Below are 17,371 nucleotides of genomic sequence, written 5' to 3'. Positions count from 1 at the left end.
GAGAGGTCTCTGTTTACCCTCACACCGGCTGCCCTTGGCCATTGGGCCCCAGCCCTCACCTGGGGGACGGGAGCTTGGTCTCCCTGCAGTCCCTGGTCTCTCTGCTGGGACGGACAAACAGGGAGAAAATGGTTGCAGGCCTTGCTGGGTCTGGTTGTGTTACACTCAGGGCCACCTGCCCCCCTAGGGCCCAGGCTGAGATCCCAGCACATTCCACAGGCCCCTGAGCCGCCAGCAGATGGACTCTCAGCCTCCGTCCCTGTGGTGGTGGGGGAGGCACTGGGTCATTGCCCTGGGGGAGCTGCTGGGGGAGGGAGGAGATTTAGCTCCTCACAGACAATTTTAACAGTTCTAAAGCTTCAACTTTTTGAATTTCAGTGTCTAGTGTCATTAAATAGTTCTCGTCTGACCAAAATATTGTCTGATCCCCCTAGAACTGATACATTTTTTTACCAAAGCCTGCAGGGGTGAATTTGGTTGGGTCCTTCCTGCTCAGCAAACAGCTTGAGTCACTTTCAGGCAAGGAAACACCCAGTTGCTGCTGCAGGCGGGGCACAGTGTGAACTCAGGAAACGGAAACTTACCCTGTCCCACTGCCCAGAGGGAGCCATGGCTGCAGCGAGCCCCGTGGAAAGTCTACAGGATGAAGCGACATGTCCCATCTGTCTGGAGTATTTCACAGACCCTGTCACTCTGGAGTGTGGGCACAATTTCTGCCGAGCCTGCATCGCCCAGTGCTGGGAGGGACCCGACACAGCCGCCTCCTGCCCTCAGTGCAGAGAAACTGTGCAACAGAGAAACCTCAGGCCCAACAGGCAGCTGGCAAATGTCGTAGAAATCGCCAAGCGGCTGAGTTTCCAGGCAGCGAAGGGAGCAGGAGCGGGCGGGGTGTGTGGGGAACACCAGGAGACTCTGAAACTGTTCTGTGAAGAGGATCAAACCCCCAACTGTGTGGTGTGCGACAGATCCCGGGCTCACCGCGCTCACAGGGTGGTTCCCATACAGGAAGCTGCCCAGGAGTACAAGGTAGGGAGTTGCTGCCCAGTCTAATGGGTAATAACTTGGGATGTTAATTACAGGTTAATGGTGTGACCCTGTCATTCAGCTGTGTGTAGCCTTCATTGCATGAAAGCTGATTGGGGGAGTTACAAGCTGTGGCTGGTATTACTGGTTGTATCACAGTGTTTATTGTTATTTGCATCCCCTAGAGACCCCAGATGAGATCTGACCTCAATTGTGGGGGCCTTGCACAAAACCCGGTGAGGGACAATCCCTGCCCCGAGCCATTTACAGTCTAACTGGACAAGACAGACAAATGGTGGGAGGAGAAACTGAGGCACAGTGAGAGGAAGTGACTTGTCCAAGGTGACTCAGCAGATCAGTGGCAGAGCTGGATATAAAAACCTGGTTTTCCAAGGCCCACTTCAGTGCTCTAATCACTAGCTACTCTGCCCCTTTCAGCAGCACTGAGCAGTGTTGAACTGCAGACAGTAGGAGGAAAAGACTCCTTGATACAGGTCCTAGGCCCGGCAGGGAGAGGAGGTTTCCCACTGCGATTCTGAACTCCTGTGCCGCTCCATGAGGGTTAAACTCAGATGCTGCCAGCCTGCACTAGAGCAGATCACTGGGCTGAACACGGTGTGGGACCCCGAGCACTTCAGTCCACACCCACAAGGGCTCCAGTCAGCGCAGGTCCATGCCACATGCCACTGGGATCAGACTTATCTTCAGCAAAACTAACCCCTGGGCCGTGCGGACCAGTGCCACTCTGACCTGTTCTCGTGTGTTTGTGGTCAAGGATCAGCCAACGTGGGTCCGTTAGTCCCACCAGGCAGCCCTTTGAAATCTGCCAGAATCCACCGCTTCTGGGGTCTTTGCTCAGGACTTTGGGGTCGCTACCCAGAGGCCATTGCCAGGGAAAGGGGCTAGGACAGCACTAGGGCAAACGCCAGCTGTTCTTAACACAAATCAACACATCTAATGGTGTTTGTCCTAGTCCTTAGATCAGTGCTGTCCAACCCATCCCATCCCCAGGGGTACAGGGCTGAAAGCCAATGGAGGTGGACTCCTTTGAGCATCCCAGCCTACATGGCTGCCCCCGGTGGCTTCTGGGATTGGTATCACTGTTTGTTAAATCTTCTCAAAAACAGCTTTATAGATTCACCACCATGGGACACCAGTTTTCCACTGGTTTGACTCAATGGAGAAAGTGGATGTAATAAAAACAAAACCCGCCCAATTTCCATAAGTAAGGTTTCATTTCCTTGGTGTCTCTGCTGTCCTACCTCTAGAAAGACCCACTGTTGTACAGAGTATTTTGTTGGTCCCGGGATACTAGAGAGACAAGGTAGGTAAAGTAATATCTGCTCATGGCCAACTTCTATGGTGAACGACAAGCTTTCAAGCTTACACAGAGCTCTTCTTCAGGCCTGGGAAAGCATATGTTCCCCAGAGTTGAGTTGTGTGTAACTTTTTTGCCAACAGGAGCTGGGCCAGCGGAAGGTATTGCCTTACCCACCTAGTGTATCTAGGAAGACTGACTGTTATGTAGAATTTTGGGTGGAAAACACCTCATCTACCCCCTACAATCCTCAAAATAAACCCACAAAATCATTTCTGTTTGTCAGGAAAAAATACAAGCCCATTTGAAGACTCTGAGGGAAGAGAGAGAAAAGCTGCTGGGATTGAAAGTGACTGGAGAGGAGAGAAGCCGGGAGTATCTGGTCGGTGCCTGTTGTTCTTTGCCTGCCGGGACATGGAGCTGGGAGGGATGTTTATTGGTAGATTTCTCTGTGGCCTTGTGTGTGTTTTTCCATGATCATGGGACACTCTGTGTGTGTGTGTGTGTGGCCGTGGGCGTGCGCATATCACAAATGTTCTCTCCCTGGAGAAGGACAACAGCGTCTTCTGCAGGATCTAAGATGCAGTTTAGTTAATTACTACCCGTTGTGGCATTCACAAAATTTCTCCCAAACCGCACTGACTATATCCCGGTAGACACGGAGACAGCCCTTGCAGAGAGATTGGGCCCAAATGCGAAGCTGTAAGAAAATCCTCTCCTTTGTGATCGCAGTGTAGAGTCAAGTGTCAGGATGTGAAGAATGGTGGGTTTGGAACCTCAGTCCACAGAGACTCTCATGACAACCCGACCGCTCTCCAGAGCCGGGGGGGCGGGGCTAGTGGAACTCTGGCCCACCAGCGGATCTGCCTACGAAGCTCCTGATTGGAGCAGACGTTCGGCTGCATGAATTACGCCAGCAGGAGTCACGGGAAGTTGTCCAAACAACTGAGTGAACTCCCGATCTGCTGCTGGAGTTGACCTTGACTCTGGCTTGGCCCTGGCGTTGTTCTTGACTCAGGTTTGACCTGCAGTACTGCTGTCTGACTGTGGCTTGACCCTTCGCGTGGCTCCCTGACTCCGACCCCAGTCCTGATCCCCCGTGTGACTTCAGACACTGATTCTGGCTCAGCCTTTGGCACGACTTCTGACCTCGACTGTAGCCCCAACCCTTGGTAAATTCCTGACTTTGACTCCAGCTCTGACTTTGGCTGTAGTTCCTGACTTCTGACTGCAGCTCTGAGCACTAGGCCTGACGCCTCATGGCCTGGTCTCTACACAGATGTGTTAGAGATTGTAAAGAAACTCTGTCTTGTAAGACTGTATGAAAGGTCTCCACTCTCCATCCATGTTCCTGACCAGCCCTTTCCTTATTTCTTCTAGAAACAGACAGAAACCGAGAGGCAGAAGATTGTGTCTGAATTTCAGCAGCTGCGGCAGTTCCTGGAGGAACAAGAGCGACTCCTGCTGGCCCAGCTGGAAAAGCTGGACAAGGAGATTGTGAAGATACAGTAGGAAAATATCACCAAACTCTCAGAGGGGATTTCCCGTCTCAGTGAGCTGATCAGTGAGATGGAGGGGAAGGGTCAGAAGCCAGCAAGTGAATTCCTGCAGGTGAGACTGAGCTAGAAACATCCCAAATCCCAACACAGGGACAGGACAGCTCCTGAAGTACGGGCACCAAGGTCCAGCAGTCAGAGATCTCAGTGTAACTCAATGTGTGCATTGCTGAAATGTGAATGACTATTGTTCTTTGCAGATTCACAGACACATTGATATTAGAGATGGAAGAGCCACATTAGCTCAGTGAAACCATGGCCCCGGGGCCAGGGCAGGGCTGATTTTCCCTGTATTTGCAAAACCCCTTTCCTGGAATCCCAAGTGTGTGTCAGGCGGTACTGAGATTTTTTTTAATCTCTCTCCCCTCTAGGATGTCAGAAGCACTTTGAGTAGGTACGTGGCTCTCTCTCACTCCCACACATACTTGGCAATGCTGGGGAAGAGCATGGAGATGATGTTTGCACCGCATCTCCACAGCAACATGTGTGGGGATTTTGGAGACAAATCTCTCAGATAAACTTAATCCTGAGGTTCTCACCCTGGTACAGAAGACTCTGGAATTCTCCATTTAGTGGGAAAGACTGACCTCAAGTGTTTCCTAGAGATGTCACATCCCTGGGGGTGTGGCTGCCTCAGGATTGTGGGGATGGAATATGGGCCTGTCACTACTGGGGCCCTGGTTACCATTCAGCCCAAGGCAGCAGTGGTCAAGAGTCTTTCCCACCTGAGACTTTCCCGGCCTGAGGACAGTTTGGAGACCTGTGTGGAATGAGCTGGGGAGGGGGGAGTTGGTGTCTCAGTTTAGTTTCTAGTGGACAGATTTCTACAGCACTTTACGTAGGAACCTCCTGTCCCTCAGAGCATGGAGGCCAAGGAGTGAATTGGCCATGGAGACTCAGTTCCCCTTTTGTCCCCGGAGCTGATCTCACCAGACCAGAGTTTAAGAACATTAATGAGTCCTGAGAAGGGAAGGTTGTACGGCCATGGGCTGTGTTTCACCTGCTCTGAGGCCGGGAGAAGTCGAGGAATTCGAACTCCAGGCCCATTAGAGCAGCGACTCACTAGCCAGAACTTATCATGAGTCACACAATGAAATATAATCACGTGAAATTGTTTCTCTCCAGGTGTGAGAAGGGGAAGTTCCAGCAGTCAGAGGAGATTTCTCCTGAACTGGAAGAGCAAGTCAGTGATTTCTCCCAGAAAACTATTGTGCTAATGGCAACTCTGAGGAAGTTCAAAGGTACCCAGAAGGGATCTAGGAATGGAAATTGGGAAGAGCCTCTGAGACTGTGGGAAGAGAATGGTGCTGGTCAATTGGTTCATACTTAGATGATGCTTCTATTTAATAGTTGGGTGAGAAGGCCAGACATTTGGGTCCAAGACACTCAGGTTGATTAATTCAAACGTTTGTTTGCACCAGAAACATTCTTTTCAATGACAGTTACAAAGTAAGAAATGACTCATCGACTTTAAGGTCAGAAGGGACGATCATGATCCATCTACTCTGACCTCCTGCACATTGCAGGCCACAGAACTTCCCCACCCACTCCTGCAATTTACCCGTAAACTCTGGCTGAATTACTGAAGCCCTCATATAATGATTTAAAGACTTCAAGTTACAGAGAACCACCATTTCTTCTAGTTTAACATTGGTAAATGATACGTGCCCCATATGGCAGAGGAAGAAAAAATCAACCCCAGAGTCTCTGGTAATTTGCTTTGGTGGAAAATTCCTTCCCTATCCCAAATATGGTGGCCAGTTGGACACTGAGCATATCAGAAGACCCAACAGTCAGGCACCTGGGAAAGATTTCTCTCTAACTCAGAGCCCTCCCCGACTCGTGCCCCATCACCAGCCATTGGGATATTTGCTACTAGCCATCACATATAGAAAGAAGTGCTTCTCCTGGGGCATAGGTGGGTCACGGGGGATTTCTCCTAGGAAGCTCTAGTTACCCCTTCCAATGTCTGGAAAATTAGACAGATCAAAATTGCATATTTCCAATCACCTTTGAGCGGTGTGAATATTAAGTACCTTATATAGGTCAGACACTACACATGCATGAACACATCATTGGCAGGGCTTTTTTTCTTCAAGTTATTTTCATGTTATTGTTCTCTTCTCATAATCAGTTTATTCCCACTGATTCTGCACACGCCACTTTCCCCCTTGTCTCCACACAGGGGGTATTGGACTTTACTAACTTCTCTGTGGCTGGATGCACAGCCCCCCTCAGCCTAGCTCCAGCCCCTCAGTGCCGCCCCCTCACTGCACAGCCCCCCTCAGCGAAGCTCCAGTCCATCAGTGCTACCCCCCACTGCAGAGCCCCCCTCAGCCTAACTCCAACTCTTCAGTGCTGCCCCCCCCACTGCACAACTCCCCTCAGCCAAGCTCCAGCCCCTCACTGCTACCCCTCCCCCAGCTGCACAGATCCCCTCAGCCTAGCTTCCCAGGAGCAGCAGGGATGAGGGACAGTGGGAAGCCACTTCTGGGAGCCACCAGAGGTGAGTCCTCTCGCCGAAGAATTTGTTCCACCCTGGCCCCTGCTTACAACAGACCCCCACCCACAGCCAGAGCTTGTCCCTTTGTCCTGGTCAGGAGACAGAGGAGGTTCCCATCGACCCTGGGATCACCCTTGCCCGGAGAGGGGTGCCCTGGTCACAGTGTGCCAGTGGGAAACCCTGCTCCACTCAGAGACTCCCCTCCTCTGCTTCTCACATCCTGTGACATGATGGGGGATCTCCCATGTAAGGGACACAGACAGGGGAGAGACATGGGGTAAGCGGTGTAGAGGTGGGACACACACACACACAGACACAGAGACACTCATCCTCCTGTCAGACATATTATTTAAACAAGAAAAATAAAAGACTAGTGACAACAATGCACTGAAATATGGTTTTAGGAGAAATATTTATTTCAATGCTGCAATCCCACAAAAAAAATATTGACTGCGGCAGTGAGGGACATTCAAAAACACTCACCTGAGTTGAATTTATTACTATTATTATTGTTTATTATTTATTAACGAGCTAGGTTATGTTTTTTTCAGTGTGGAAAATTGTGCATTATTTTACGGGTTGAATGATGACTGAATGACATAACCCCCCGCCAATGTCAGCCACCCACTCCGGTAATTTTGTCAAGTGTCCATCGCACAACATGATGCTGCCAACCCCTGGCCAAAGGGACCAAAGTGGGTAAAGTTACTTTTATGCCAAAGTCTTTGTATGATCTGGGTCTAGGTTATGACAAAAGGCAGTGAGTGAATGAGACAAACCAACTGGAGTTGGAAGGGTGGGAGGGGATGAGGAGGGGAAAAGTAAATCTCTCTTACAGATTGTGTGTCCTGGGATGGTTGTGAAGCTGAAAGGAGGTTGGTTCCATTATTGCGAGATATCTGAATGAAAGAGGAAATAGAAGGTTTCAGTTAGTTTCAATGAAATGCCTGAGTGTGTCTCTGGGCCTCTCGATCTTTTTCTCTGTCATGATGAAAACTCAGTTCTATGCGTTCAGAGTGGGGATGCTGTTATAAATATGAAAGTCTGAAATCTTGTCTCTTTTCTCCTTTCCTCCGCCAGACACTCTGCCGTCTGCACTGGAATCCCTAGGAGCACACAGACAGGGTGAGTTTGCAGCTGGAGATTGTCTTTAAATTAGGAGAAAATTAGGGGAAAATTCCAGTGAAAACATCTTCATGAGATTGTAACGAAAGTTACCAACCAAATCAACACACACAGCCCTAAAAATAATCTATTAACAGTGAGGAGATCCAGGGGCACTGGAACATGGGGGGCCAGGAGGTCAAGCTCACCCTCTTTTTATAACATGGGCATAGTTTGGGGGCAGGGGGCCATGTTGGCCCCCTAAAGTGCAAGCCTTGGGCAGGCGTGGAGCTCCCTGAGCAGCACCCGAACAGAGCTCTGTGCCCTGAGGACTGACACATCCCTTCTCTCTGGGCTGGGGATGGGGCTACCTCACCCAATGCCACCTCCTACTCTCTGGTGTTAATCAGCTCTTCCCCAATGCTGCATCTTCCTCTCTGTTCCCAGCCCTGGAAGTGGAGACTGCATTAGAGGAGCGAAATTTCCTCTGGGCTTCAAAACTGGACCTGCTTCCTCTGCTCCCTCCACACTAAAACCTTTCTTGGTGTGTCTCTCCTGCTGGGAATGGGGCAGAATCAACAGGGGTAGCTGGGAGCTGACGCTTATGCAAGCAAATGGGAAATTAATGAAGTGGGTCTCCTTACAGTGACTGAGGAAGTGCAGTGACATCCCTGCTCAGTCTCAGGTGCCCAGGACAGAGGCAGCTCCCTGGGATCCAGGCCTGTCCCAGCCAGAACAGGGCTGCTGGGGAGATTGAGAAATGGCCCCAGCCTTCCCCAGGGCCAAACTCTGCCCCTAACGCTCTGATTCTCTCTCTCCCCAGCGAATGTGACTCTGGATCCAGACACGGCTCATCCCCAACTCATCCTGTCTGAGGATTGGAAAAGTGTGAGACGGGGAGACACGCGGCAGCAACTGCCCGACACCCCTGAGAGATTTGACACTGAGCCCTGTGTGCTGGGGTGTGAGGGATTCACCTCGGGGAGACATTGCTGGGAGGTGGAGGTGGGGGGTGAGGGATACTGGGCTGTGGGGGTGGCCAGAGAGTCTGTGGGGAGGAAGGGACAGATCAGCCGTAGCCCTGAGGGTGGGATCTGGGCTGTGCAGTGGTGGGGGGGTCAGTTCTGGGCTCTCACCTCCCCTGTGAACCCCCTGCCCCGGAGCCGGGCCCCCAGCAGGATCCAGGTTTGTCTGGACTGTGGCCGGGGGCAGGTGACATTTATCGATGCTGGTGGCGAGGCCCCGATCTTCACTTTCCCACTGGGCTCCGTCCCTGGGGAGAGAATCCGCCCCTGGCTCTGGGTGGGGGTGGGGGGATCCCGGCTCCGCCTGCATCCCTGAGACCCACAGCAGAGGGGGGAACCGGAAATCAGCCTCTCTAGTCTCACGGACCCCCCGTCTCTATGACCTTGGAGGACTCCCATCTAGCCAGCCCCTGTCCCCTCATCTCTATGACCCCTGGAAGTTCCTCCCCCTTCCTCTCTGCGGCCCCCCCATGGTGGGAGGGGGAGGGGGAGGAACCCCTGAGGCTGCAGGAGGGGCAGAGGGGCCCTGTGGGGCAGAGGTGGGAGCTGGGCAGGGACCCAGCATGAATCAATCAGGGGTTGGGAGGCTGGGGAGAAGCAGCAGCAGGGAGCGGTTTGTGCAGATCTGTGGGATTGGATCTCATGGGGTCTCCCAGCCACAGCTCCTGCCCCAGGGCACTGTGTCTTCCCTTTTGGTCTGCGGGAATGGAGCCCGAACTGCTGGGGAATATGCTGACGAGTCTCACCAGCACGTCACGTTTGGCAGTTGAGTTACTCCTTAAGATCCAAACGGACAGTGAGGAGTCTTGACTCGAGTAACGCATACGACACGAGATTGCTTGTGGCATTCACGGACATGCTCAGCACTGTGGAACACCCCTTTTGGGCTCGGGAAAGAAGCACTGAGTTGTGGGAATCACATCGTCATGCAAGTCTGGGATGACGAGCAGTGGCTGCAGAACTTTTGGATGAGAAAAGCCACTTTCATGGGACTGTTGCCGGCACCCAGTGCCAGAGGCGAACAACAGCAGGGGTTCATTACCTGGTGTGCGTCACCCAATAATCACAACGGGGTGGAGAAGCAGAAAAGTTTATTTGCAGCTGCAAACAAGATACAGGGAGAATGGAATCTCAAATCCTGCACATCAGAGCAGGTTATTACACACACTTTTATATTTCTTAATGCTACTGCACTACACATCAGCCAATCAAAACTTTGCACAAATACTCTGCCTTTTTTATATGGGTTACAACAATGTTTATTTCCTGCAACCTCTAACAAGCATTCCTAGCAACTTAAACAACCAGCACATTCTGTCTGGCCTTGTAGCTGTCTCTCCTGTTATCTTTAACTTGGCGTCAGCAAACCTTATACTATAAGCCATTATCTACAACTGCAACATTGTTTTAAGAGCAAAAGAGCTTACTCAAACCAGCCAGGCCTGAATTCTATTAAGGGGGTTGAGAAGAAGCCCTTAGGCCTTCAGCAGGGAGACTTCCTCGACCCTTATGGCCTTCCATCCCCTCAACTTAACTAGTGGCCATGCCCTGGGGTCTCCAACAGGACTGTGTGAGGAGCTCACCCCCACCCTGCGGCGCAAAGACACGAGATTGAGCACTGCCCTGACGGTGGAAAAGCAGGTGGCTATTGCAATCTGGAAACTGGCAACTCCAGACAGCTACTGATTGGTCGCTAACCAGTTTGGAGTGGGAAAGTCGACCGTTGGAATCGTGTTGATGCAAGTTTGCAGGGCCATTGATCACATCCTGCTCAGAAGAACCGTGACTCTGGGTAACGTGCATGAGATTGTGGTTGGCTTTGCACAAATGGGTTTCCCTAACAGTGGAGGGGTGATAGGTGGGACACATATTGCAATTCTGGCACCAGCCCACCTAGCCTCCAAGTACGTTAATCAGAAGGGGTATTTCTCTGTGGTTCTCCAGGCGCTTGTGGATCACCGTGGGTGTTTCATTGACATTAATGCAGGCTGGCCTGGAAAGGTGCATGACGCTCACATCTTTCGGAACGCTGGCCTGTTCAGGAAGCTGCAAGCCGGGACTTTTTTCCCAGACCAGAAGATCACTGTAAGGGAAGTCAAAATGCCCATTGCGATCCTTGGAGACCCCGCTTACCCTTTAATGCCATGGCTCATGAAACCCTACACAGGGAGCCTTGACAGCAACAAGGAGAGGTTCAACAACAGGCTGAGCCAGTGCAGAATGACTGTGGAGTGTGCTGTTGGCCATTTAAAGGGCCGCTGGCACTCTCTGTATGGGAAGCTGGACCTGGCCGATGACACCATCCCCGCGGTGATATCCGCATGCTGTACCCTCCATAACATTTGTGAAGGGAAGGGTGAAAGATTCACTCAGGCATGGAACTCGGAGGTTCAACACCTGGAGGCTGAATTTGAACAGCCGGAGAGCAGGGCTATTCGAGGGGCCCAGCGCAGGGCTGAAAGGATTAGGGATGGCTTGAGGGAGCCATTTGAGGCTGAAAGCCACCAGTTTGGTGCCCTGTACGGGAGTGAAGTGCAGTGGTTCCAATGTTAGTAGGAATCTGTGTTTGCTGCACTGACTTGCAGTGCTTATTGAGTTCCTGGGTTAATGTATCTTTTACTTTATGGAATAGTAAAGAATGTTTTCAAAGCCAAAAAATCCATTTATTGAAAAGAAAATTCATTTATTGAAAATAAACGCACCTGCTTGGGAAACAGAAAGGGCAAGGGGGTGGGGTGGGGAACGGTACAATCACAGATTTGCGTATGTCCTGTCTGGAGTGCTGTGCAATGAGGGCTGCACTTCTGGCCGGCTGAAATGCCTGGTGATGGGGGTTGAGTGCAGAGGGTTGGGGTCGTAGTTTTCAGGGCTGGGTGGTGAAGCTACAGGTGTTGGAGGCAGCTGGTGGCAGTAAGAACCCGGATGTTGGGGAAAGTGGGTGGGAGGTGACATGGGGGCACAAGGGAGAGAGTTTTGGGACAAGGGCTGCAGGGGGCAGGGGCGGGCACGGTAGTGCTCCGCCTTCATGGCTACGAGCGCCTGGATAGAGTCTGCTTGGTGCTCCGTTGAGCTTATCAGCCGATCCGTGCTTTGCTGCCGGAGCACCGCGCTTTTGTGCCAGCCCTCCTCGTTCTGCTGGCGGATCCTTCTTTCACTCTCCCGCCACTCCTACACTTTTTGATTCTCATTACTTGAATGCTGCATTACTTCATGCAACATGTCTTCCTTGCTTCTACGTGGCCTCTTTCTGGTTCTTTGGAGGCTTTTGGCCAGTGATAACATGGACGGCTGAGATCTCAAGGTTGCATCGGTAAAGCCAAAATGCAACACTTAACAGAGGCAGCATTGTTCACCCTAGACAGAGCAATGATTCCCCCGTACTTAAGGGCAAGCACAGTCTACACAATAGCATGCATGCAGCCGTAATCCTCCTCACCCCAAGAGCCCGCACCGAATAACTTCCTTCCCAAAATAAAAGCAGCTTACCGGGAACCTCCTCTGGTGTTTGTCCTTCCCCTAGCACCAGCCGCCGTGACTGGCTACCTTCCTCCTGGCTTGAGAACTGCTCCTGGCTGCATGCATCTCGGGATTCTGGGGTGTCTCCCTCCTCCTCAGCACCCTCGCTCCCGCTTTCCTCCTCCTCCTCCTGCCTGATTGAACTTGGCTCTGAAGTATCCACGGTGGTCCTGGGAGTGGAGGTGGGGTCACCCCCAAGTATCGCGTCCAGCTCTTTGTACAAACGGCAGGTCTTGGGGGCAGCTGTTTGCCTCGTGGGCTTTGTGGTAGGCATTCCGCAGCACCTTCACTTTAACCCTGCACTGCAGTACGTCTCGGTCATGGCCCATTTCCATCATGGCCTTTGATATCTGCCCGAAGGTTTCGTAATTCTTATGGCTGGAGCGCAGCTGAGACTGGACAGCTTCCTCCCCCCAAACACTGATGAGGTCCAGCACCTCGCCATTGCTCCATACTGGGGATCGCCTGGCGCGTGGAGGCATGGTCCCCTGGAAAGATTCGCTGAGAGAACTCCACGCCTGGCTGAGCAAACAGGACGGGGATTTTCAAAATTTCCAGAGAATTTAAAGGGCGGGTCTGACGGTTGGTCACCTGGGGCAGAGTGCTCTACGTGCCTTGCCAGTGTGGATGGGTAGTGAGCTAGTGTGCCCGGGGCTCCTTTATTGCACTGTAACTCGCAAGTGTAGCCAAGGCCTAAGACAGCAGCAGGGGAAAGGTGTTTGAACGATGGCTGCAAATCTCAAGCTGCGCAGAGACCAGCTAAAGAGCAGCACTTCACTCCACTGAGCTGCAACGTCTAGTAACCACGTTGTTAAACTGCTGCAACGCTGGACCCGGGTAACTAGCTGCAGCTGCAGCAGCATCTCTGCGCAGCACGGCTTCCCCGCCACAGCTGAATTCCCTCTCCGTGTCCCCGATGGCGGCTTCCCAGACTGCCCCAGGCCTCCTCCGTCTGTCCCCACATCCCCTCCTGCAGCCGCAATGGGCGAGTGGCCTGAGAGGTCTCTGTTTATCCCACACCATGTACCATAGACGTGCGCATTACATTTCATTAGCGTGTGCACCCAGGGGATTTTTTTTTTTAAGGCAAACATTGAGCACACAATTTTCCACACTGAAAAAAAACAGTAACCTAGTTAATAATAATTAATACTACTACTAATAATAAAATCAACTCATAGAATTAATGAAAAATGTGTGTATCCTGTATAGGAGATTATCATATGAGAAATGAAAATGAGCTTGCTTTGGGATTTTACAAGGCACTTATATCATTTAAACGCATTTGGTACCCTGAGTCATGATAACACTTCTTGCAAATCACATAAATAGGGATCTCATGGTCCCTTCCTTCACCCCATTGCAAAGGTGCAGGTGTTATTGCTGGCTGCCCTAGGGCTGCAGAAAACCCTACGGGCAAAACATATGGAAAGAAAAGGATCAATTTATATAGAGGGCTGAAGGGGGACTCCCACAGTGCATTCATTAACACTTAAGAAATACATCAACATTAAATACATTACAGAGATAAGAACCTGTAATGACAACTTTGCTTCATGAGAAGCTCCAGAGAAAGAAGACCCAGAGGGACAGGTTTCAGAGTAGCAGCCATGTTAGTCTGTATCCACAAAAAGAAAAGGAGGACTTGTGGCACCTTAGAGACTAACCAATTTATTTGAGCATAAGCTTTCGTGAGCTACAGCTCACTTCGTCGGATGCAGACAGTGGAAAATACAGTGGGAAGATTTTATATACACAGAGAACATGAAACAATGGGTGTTACCATACAGACTGTAACAAGAGTGATCAGGAAAGGTGAGCTATTACCAGCAAGAGAGAGCTGGAGGCGGGGCGGGGCGTGGCTGGGACCTTTTGTAGTGATAATCAAGGTGGGCCATTTCCAGCAGTTGACAAGAACAGTAGGGGGGAAATAAACAAGGGGGAAATAGTTTGACTTTGTGTAATGACACATTCACTCCCAGTCTTTATTCAAGCCGAAGTTTGAGGGAGTAATGGTAGGGGGAATCCCAGGGAGACCAAAGGGGCTGGTAGAGGGAGCAGACAGAGAACAAGGGTAGAGGCAGAGTGGCTCCAGGGTTGGCCCAGTCTTCTGCATCTCCGCTGTGGGTGGAGACAATGATCCCTATCACTGGAAGAGGGAACAATAGAAAGGAATGCCCAGAAGAAGGAATGACTTGAGGACAATTTCCTGAGGGACCCATCCCCTTGCAGAGCTTTTCTAGCTCTGACATTTACATTGCTACATGCTTTGACCCACAGAAATAAAAATCTGCACATCTTCCGTGTGTTTTTGGACCAATGGAAAAAAACCAGGTACAATTCAAGTGACTTTTAAAATTCCCTAGGAAACTGAGTTAACAAAATAAATGAGCGTATGAATAACCAGAAAATATACTTCTCAAGTGAAAAACGATGACTGGACTTCTTTGCAAAGACATTGTAAGTTTTCTTACAGGAAAAGCCACAAAGTATCTGGAAAGGAAGAGGAGATTAAATGACTTGCCTCAGTGGAATTAAATCCACAGAGCATTGCTGGGCCTGTGATGATGACGACCGGGGTTTGCTCACCTGGGGCTCCCCCTCCCCGTGCTGTGGAGGCAGGGCCGGGCAGGTCTGCGGCTGCCAGCAGGTCCCCTGCCCCAGGTGCAGCTCCCATTGGCCTTGGTGACCGCCAGTCTCGGAGCCTCCTGGCCAATGAGCTGGGGGCGGGAGGGGGAAGGCAAAGGGGAAGATTGTAGGGAGCAGGGGAGGCAGGGGGGAGGGGAGCTGTTTCTGGAGGCACAAAGGGGAGGGTCTCTGGAGAGGGGTGATGGGGGCACAGGGGCTGGTGGGGATCTTCCAGGGGGGCAGAGAATTGTGTGGGTCTCTGTGGGGTGGGGGGTGGGAGTGATGGACAGAGCCAGCTGCAGCCTGGGTCTGGTCTGTGGGGGAAGGGAGCATTGCTATACTCCCCCACCCCCTCCCCAGGAAGCCCCCTCTGTACTGTGTATTTTATGCCAGCCCTGGGGTGCCCATCGCTGCTCCTTTCTCCTGCCCCCGGCTCCATCTCTTTGTCTGCCCCCACAATTCCCCCCCCCCATCTGTGTCTGACAGTGACAGACTCCTGCTGCTCTCTCTGCCTGCAGCTCCCTCCCCCTCCCTGCTGGAGAGGGGTGGTCAGGCAGCTCTGGCACCCGCCCCGCCCACCCCAGCTGGGAACCGGGTCAGCTCTGGGAGGGGGCACCAGCGTGCAGAGCTGCCCTGCCTCCGCTGAGACTCCGCAGGGACGCTGGGGAGGGGGGAGCCGCCCCTGAGGTGAGAGCGCCGTGCCCCGCCCTGCCCCACCCCACGTTGCCGAACCGTGGAGCATGGGCACTGCAGGCCATCTGACCGCCTGTGTATCCAACCCACCCTGCTCCCTGTCCCCTGGCTGCCCCCGCCCCTTATCCAACCCACCGGCTCCCCAACCATGAGGCTCCGAGCAGCATTTGGCTCAGGGCGGAGCCAGACATGCTGCCCTGTGGGAGCACGCAGCCCCCCGCCCCCCCCCGAGCTCTGCCCTGCATTGGGCAAACCGGTCACACCCCATGTGCACTCCTATGCCATGTACCCTGCAGGCCCCTAGTGCGAGCTCCCCTCACACTGGCTCCCCTCGGCCATTCGGCCCCGGCCCTCACCTGGGGGACGGGAGCTTGGTCTCCCTGCAGTCCCTGGTCTCTCTGCTGGGACGGACAAACTGGGAGAAAATGGGAGCAGGCCTTGCTGGGCGTGGTTGTGTGACAGGGTCACCTGCCCCCCTAGGGCCCAGGCTGAGATCCCAGCACATTCCACAGGCCCCTGAGCCGCCAGCAGATGGACTCTCAGCCTCGGTCCGTGTGGTGGTGGGGGACGCACTGGGTCATTGCCCTGGGGGAGCTGCTGGGGGAGGGAGGAGATTTAGCTCCTCACAGACAATTTTAACAGTTCTAAAGCTTCAACTTCTTGAATCTCAGCGTCCAGTGTCATAAAATAGTTCTGGTCTGACCAAAATATTGTCTGATTCCCCCACCATTTCCCACAACCGTGAAAATTTTAACTGGAATGAAAGGCTTAAAACCCAGATTGTTGTGCAACTGTGAACATATAAATCAATAAATATAAAAATTCCTTAAAATAAACATTATCTGTCAAATATTATATATTATAAAAAAAAATTCTGCCAAGCCTGACTATCACGCCTTCGACACACAGCTCCTGCTCCTCCAGGCTCATCCTGATAGGGGGCTGCCTCAGTGACCCTCCCCACCAACACAGGGGCTGACGGCAGGACTGGAGCCCCAGTGGTACATTTTTTCAGTAAAGCCTCCAGGGGTGAAATTGGTTGGGTCCTTCCTGCTCAGCAAACAGCACGAGTCATTTTCAGGCAAGGAAACACCCCGTTGCTGCTGCAGGCGGGGCATAGTGTGAACTCAGGAAATGGAAACAAAGCCTGTCCCACTGCCCGGAGGGAGCCATGGCTGCAGAGAGCCCTGTGGAAAGTCCCATCATTGTGCTCTGGCGTGGCTGTTTGTGCCTCTTCCCCAGCAGCTGCAGCCACAGGGAGTGCTCCTGGGAGAGGCAGGAGGGAGTGGGGATGGGGCATAGACAGGCTGGAGGAGGAAGGGGCGGAAAGGGACAGAGGGGTGTGGCCAGGGTGAAGCTGCATCTCTTGTACTCTGCACCCTGGAAACGCCCCTTAGGACCATTAAACCAGGGATGCAGCTCTGGCTGGAGCTCAACACTTGCCTAGGTGCTCCTAAGGTCTGCATTGGCCCTTGTAGCCACTGAATAGGGGGCCCATAGAACCAGTCCACTCCCTGCCTCAGTTTCCCCATCTATACAATGCCTGTGTGTATCTTTGCATTATAGTCTATGGAGAACAAGGGCCCCATGGTGCTGAGCTCTGAACAGACGCTGAGCAAATAGACCCAAAAAGCTTACGATTCAGTGTCCTGATATTGAAAGGTCTCAGCATCCCAGTGATGCCAAACAGACCAGAGTGGGGAAAGTTACAGCCACCTTTTACCGCGAAAGTGGCAGAGCAGAAAAATGCCACCCCAGCTGTATGACTGAATGTCTCTAAGTAACCAGCTGCACACGGTGCATCTGACAGCCAGGGGAGAGAAATTACAGGTACTATATGTACCATGCCAGTCTCTTTCCTTTCCGTAACCCTGTATCAAAGCACTGAATCTGCTGTGCTCTGCAACGCTGAGTGAAGACCCAGGTACCTGAGACAGTAGCAGGGGAAAGGTGTTTGAATGATGCTGGCAAATCTGAAGCCGCGCGGAGACCAGCAAAAGGGCAG

The 17,371-nt window shown here is 52.2% G+C and overlaps 1 pseudogene across 1 annotated transcript; it reads left to right on the top strand.

Moving 5' to 3' along the window:
* Window positions 1-576: 576 nt before the first annotated feature.
* On the top strand, window positions 577-11,179 carry LOC144274750 (zinc finger protein RFP-like; annotated as a pseudogene). The gene is made up of 7 exons (XR_013347948.1): window positions 577-1,026; window positions 2,628-2,723; window positions 3,722-3,952; window positions 4,269-4,291; window positions 5,023-5,138; window positions 7,481-7,525; window positions 8,328-11,179. The product of XR_013347948.1 is annotated as a zinc finger protein RFP-like (transcript).
* The last annotated feature ends 6,192 nt before the right edge of the window (window positions 11,180-17,371 follow it).

Source organism: Eretmochelys imbricata, chromosome 14 (assembly GCF_965152235.1).
Source record: "Eretmochelys imbricata isolate rEreImb1 chromosome 14, rEreImb1.hap1, whole genome shotgun sequence".
Lineage (NCBI taxonomy): Eukaryota > Metazoa > Chordata > Testudines > Cheloniidae > Eretmochelys > Eretmochelys imbricata.
The sequence above is the reverse complement of the archived record's forward strand: the minus strand, read 5'-3'. Positions and strand labels throughout refer to the sequence as shown.